We start from the raw sequence: 6,064 nt of genomic DNA on the forward strand, positions 1-6,064 counted from the left end.
TTCTTCTTAAAGATATATATAACACTCACAAACACACTGAGTCACTGACACATAACTAACATTCTTGGAAAACTATACATCCGTAAAATTAATATATATTTTTTGGTTATCTTGTTATTGGTATCAAGTATATATCAATTGGATTCGTTGATGACTAATGTCCATTTGGTAAAATTAATATAAAGTAAGTATTGGATGAAGAAAATAAAAAGGCAAACGAACTGAGAAGGTGAAAAAAGTTCTTCCAAAAATAATTACTTTCTACCTCAAGGGTCGGATCCAGTCCCTCCCTGGCTGGCTGCAGTGCGAAGTGGGTCTATGGGAATTTCAAAAATGCTTATATAGAAACGTGAAATAACGCAATCAAAGACCTGTTTTTACGAATAGTATACTATATATTACTGGATTCTGATCATAGAAAAACTATTTGCATCTGTGAAATTATTAATTTCTTAGATTGAGAAAGAAGATATATATATATATATATATATCGAGAGAGAGAGAGAGAGAGAGAGAGCGCGCTAAGGAAATAGCCAAGGCAAGTGTTAAGAGCAGCTAAAAGGGTTTGAAAAGGAAAAGAATATGGACTTACATAAATGATCGAGTTATGTGATTTTCTTTGAGCCACAACCACAGAATGCATGAGTGAGTAGTAGCATTAGAGGCGTATATGGAAGTGTTTGTGTTGTGGTGCAGCAAGCAGAATCCATGAGAGAGCCATCATTATAGAAGCCATTAAAGGAGAAATCCAAAGGGATAGCATGATCCCAAATAAATTAATATTATTGAGTGAGAAGAGAGAAAAATATTAAAGCTTGGATTTGGGATCAATGCGATCCCTTTGGATGCCTCCTCCAGTTGCAGTGGAAGAATAACCCACACCTCTACTTCTGATGAATATTGGTTCGAAGTTGAGGGTATTATAACACTATAACCCCCCTTTCTCTCTTGTGAGGGGAAGTGGGTAGGTTTGAGATTGAGGCTTTTAGCGTAAGGAGAAACAAACTAGCTTAGTAGTGCTTATATTAATAAAGACCACTGTTTCCATTATCATTTTTTTTATTTGTTTTCATAAATTAATTTATTTATACTTGTCAATGTAGATTTGCCAAATCATCCGAGAAAATTAAGATATTTTGTTGAATGTAGACCCCATTCCCTATCAATTCAAACACACGGAAATAAATTTTACCCGGCAGTGGGCCAGCTATATCCATTATTGGAAATTCCCAACTAGTTGCCTTGCAATTATGTACTGTTGTAATTATATTCTTCGCATTGTTTATCATTAAACGTGGAGATGAATCTCGCCCAGGAGGAACTTTATATTTTATAAAATATTAAATAAGAGTTTAATGGTTATGGAATGTTAGTACGGAACACTTCTACATTATCATTTAATCATAATTTATTGTTATTCAATAATAATATACAACTTTTTATATTATTGTATAATTTTTTTCTCATTAAATTATATATATATATATATATATATATATATAATATGTCTTGCAAACATATATACTATTATTATTTAATATTAGTACTTATTATACAAGTAAATAGGAGAATTAATAAGTTGATATTATAGGAAGATTTAAGTTTTTTTTAAAGAGAAATGCTGTAGCTTGTCTTTAAGTTTTAAGTTCGAATTTTCATGAATACAATTGTGTTTTAGAAGAAGAATTTTATATATGGAACTTGATCTAAACTAATTACATGTCCAATATATTGTTCACATGTTGGTTTAAACTTAAGCAAATTTCACACTTGAATCATATTTTAATATACTTTATTAATTTTTCAAAAAAAATTAATTGCAATTTTGTTAATTAGACTTAATAATAAAGTAATTTCAATATGACACTCTATACTAATTTATTCTATCTTACTATACATTTATGTCAAATTTAATATGAAAAATTTTAATTTTGAAAAAGAAATTATTGACAATGAAAATAATTATAATTAAGTATTATTAATAATATCATATAAACATATTAAAAAAGAATTATTATTTTTACTTCACTTTAGTATTTTTAATAGAACATTAATTTCTTTTGTTACTATTTCTTCGTGTACTTTTGATTTAGGAAAAAAAGAAAGAAAGTCAAGACCACTATTAAATTAGATCAATGGTCACTAAAACTTCAATTTGTTTCAAGATCAATAATATTTTTTATGTATTCTCTTTTAAATTTTTAACTATTGGGATTCAAATAATTAAGTACAATGTAATTTCAAATTTCAAAATTTCTTCAAATAAGTAGTGAATAAAAGAAAATAATTTGACTTGATATGTGTACTAAATAATCAAAACTAAAATAATTAATTTACTCCCTCTGCCCCAAAACTCAAGCATTGTTAGAATAAATACTTTTAAAAAAAACACACAAGCGTCCGGGTGTTTAATAATAAAAAAGTAAAATTAAAGTGGGTTGTCATGTTAGTCACCTAAGTTAAGTCTCTAATTGTGTTTGAATAAAATACTTAAATAAACTTTTTTTTTCTTTCAAATTTCAGTGACTAAAAAAATTAATTTTAAAAATTTAGATGACCAAAATAAAATTTAACCAAAATTTAAGAGATTAAATACATATTTAAATCTAAATAGTATTTAGAAAATACTATAATTATCCTTTGTCAAACATTAAAAACATGTGCATAGCTTAGGTCAACACTATTCAATAATAATGAAACAAATGGGTAGGTCTAGTCTGGCCCAACGAGCCAAAATGTGAAAAGCAAGTATGTCAACTTGAATTTCTTACATACTGCTTTTTCTTGGCTCAACCTGGCCAATGGCTAAGTTAAATTGACTCATTTTTTAATCTTAATTAAAGTAATTTTTTAAAAATATAATACCAAGCCTAATAAGCTCATTTGTTTTTTAGCTTCTAATTTGATAGTTTTGCCAGGTCCAATGCATCAATAGACTGACCAGTCGAGCCAAGCCAATTTTGATGGTTCTAGAAACATAAAATAAAATGAATTAAATTTAATTATAAATTAATGTTAACCTTTTTTTCTAAAGGTAACCTTAATTGTCATTATCTAATCAAGTTGAGACAAATGCCAATTAATTAATGAAACTCATTATGTGTTTGATATATATCTTCTTTTTACTTACAATGGTAGTAGTAGGGTTTAAATCAAAAACTTTATATAAACTATCAAACCTCTCTTTCTAGCTACTTTAGCTAGTCCGATCTTAATTATATTAGTGAGTATGTGATTGAATTAAGCATTGATTTTATTTTATTCTTAAAAAGCGAATTTCTTAGTAGTATTTTAAAAAGGTTAAATACATCAAAGATTTATAAAATTTTACCTTTTTTTCCTTTACCATCTGCTTCCATATCTCATGCTTACATGATCATTCACAACACAAAAATTTCCACATAGAAAAAAGCTATAAATTAAAGGAGCTATATCCAACCTCCCTCAAACCAATAGGATATGTGCATTGCATGTGAGTACTACACATGTAATCAATTTCCATCGAAGGAAATAAGAATCATGTACCAAGAATGAGAGAAGGTGTATAGTGCTGGCATACGAGAAGAAAACAGTAGTCTCCAAAAGCTAGATTTTCCATGCGCAAAGACTTCTCATAGTCGTCATAAGTGATCTTATGCTTCCATTAATCTTCAGTTGACGGCTCCAGATTATGATAGATGGTGCTAGATCTTGTCCACACTAATGAGCAAGAAATGACTACTGACCAATGACCACATTGAATTGGGTCAGAAAAAACATTATGATGTTTTGATAGACCCTACCACTATATGAACATTTTATAATGCTCTATGCGATCTCACGTACACACACGCACACACACAAATTTAGGACGATACTGTCTCATGTGATTTGAAAGTGGAAGAGTTTTAGTTCATCTGCGTGACCTCTGAGGGAGAATACATTATGTATATGTGTCTGTTATTTGAAGGACACAAATGTTTGTTCCACCATGCCTTTGTGAATAGTGAGCAATCGAGTGGTACACATTTCGCTTTCAAACATGCACCCCTATTTCATTGCTGCCTCTTAATTTTCTTTTGTTCTCCTCGTGTGTCCATCTCCCACTAACATACAATTTTCGCTCAGTGCCAACTTCCATTCACATTTCAATCTTTTTCTTTGTATGTGTTCCACTTTGAGGGTTCAATTAGGATTGGGGGTATGACAAAGTTTTATGGTACGTACCTATCACTTCCGAGTGAGGTAACAGACGATGTTTTTTCCATTATATTTAAAAAGAGGACATCAACAAATAGCACAAATGACATCTAGAATTGGGAATTGGCTTTCAATTATCACTGATTTGAATTTCAGTTTCCACCTTCCTCTTTTTCTGTACCAGCTTCTGATAGTGAACCTCCCTTGTAAATAAAAATACATCAATAGATGAAAGCAATTTAAAATTAATCTGGCTTCATCAATTCTTTATATGGCTTACATTATTGCGATTTAACAAGACCTCAATAAATAGTTGCTGTAATGCATTTGTCTTCCCATCTGTCTCAGATGGTAAAAAGAAAATGATAATTAATTGTGTATCATGAAATAATAGTACCAATTTGACATGACAGGTTTAAAAATTTTAGTGCCTCTGTATTACAAAACGTGACCATATATAAGTCCCGTTTGGGTTTGGTCTTAATTGTAATTAATTTTTAAAAATTATAACCAGATTCTAGTGTATAGTTTTAGTTTTGTTCTAAAAAGTTGTTGTTAATTTTATAAATTTTAAAAATATATGTTGTTGACAATAGTAATTATTAATACTACTACTACTAATAATAATTTCACAAATCATGTATTTTTTTAGTTCCTACTACCTAGAATAATAATGATAAAAAATACTAACAATCATATCACCATCATCTATTCTTTCTATATGTATAATAATTTTGGTATTGTTGGCGATAATTAATTTGTGTTTGTATTAAAGAAGTCTGTAAAGATTAGTTGGAATCGTGTACCAAGTGATGGTTGAACACCATGAACCACTTAATAATTTCTTTGCAAGTAGAGGAACTATTTATAAAGCTAGGTGTTGCCACCGTCGGAAGAGGGTATGCAAGTAGTGAAGATATGGGAGGGGGTTCATTGTGGGTGGCAGCCAGCAGTGGAGATTTAGAGATAAATTAGGCGAAGACTGAATTGGGACAGATAAAACTGAATAAGATGCAAAAAAAAAAAAGACTGAACAAGAGGCAGAGAGAAAGAGAGAGAAGGCAGAGAAAGAGAAAGATGGGTGGAGAAAAGTATTAAAAAGTACAATATAACTTCCAAAAAATTTAAAACCAAAACTATAGAAAACTTTATTTTTTAAAAAATGAGTTAAAATGAACTTAAAATTGACTTAAAGACTATTTCCACCCATTTTATTTTAACAAGTTTTGTTTTTAAATTTAAGTTTGAAAATAAATAATAAAAAATTATAACCAACCCCAAACTGGACATAAGGAATTCTAATAAGTTATAACGTGTTGAGACATTGCTAAACCTTCGAAGATCAATTCAACAACAAAAATATAAACCTCAAGGTTTATCAAATAATCAAAATTCCAAATATATTATAGCTCATTTTCTCACATATATATATATATATATATATATATATATATATATATATATATATTATAGCTCATAATTAATTATTTTAGTGTATACCTTCATTTCTTCCGCAATGTTCAGCACAATCGCGTTTATCTCACGTTTACTGATCATTCTTTTGCATTTTCCCAGCTATCGTCTTTAACACATGGGGTCCATCGATGGCTAACCCCATCCCCCTTACACATCTTTATAAAATGTTTGAAGTCATGCATGGACCACAGTTATTATGCGTGTGCGCTTTGAAATGTAGTATGAAATTCAGCCATTTTCTTTTCTACTAATTAACTAGAACAGTTATGCTTCTTACAATTAATTAACTGAAACTGTAATTCTTCGATTTTAACAAGTTTCATACTTTGTAATAAATTGTCTTTGAGATGAGTTTGTGCAGACGATCCCACAGTGTGCGAACAATCAGTTACCATTAAGAAACCGACTC

General features: G+C 29.6%; 1 non-coding gene across 1 annotated transcript; it reads right to left on the reverse strand.

The window, feature by feature from the left end:
• Positions 1-738: 738 nt before the first annotated feature.
• On the reverse strand, positions 739-856 carry MIR393F (microRNA MIR393f). The gene has a single exon (NR_126737.1). It is a non-coding gene; the product is annotated as a microRNA MIR393f (primary transcript).
• Between the last annotated feature and the right edge of the window lie 5,208 nt (positions 857-6,064).

Source organism: Glycine max, chromosome 18 (genome assembly GCF_000004515.6).
Source record: "Glycine max cultivar Williams 82 chromosome 18, Glycine_max_v4.0, whole genome shotgun sequence".
NCBI lineage: Eukaryota > Viridiplantae > Streptophyta > Magnoliopsida > Fabales > Fabaceae > Glycine > Glycine max.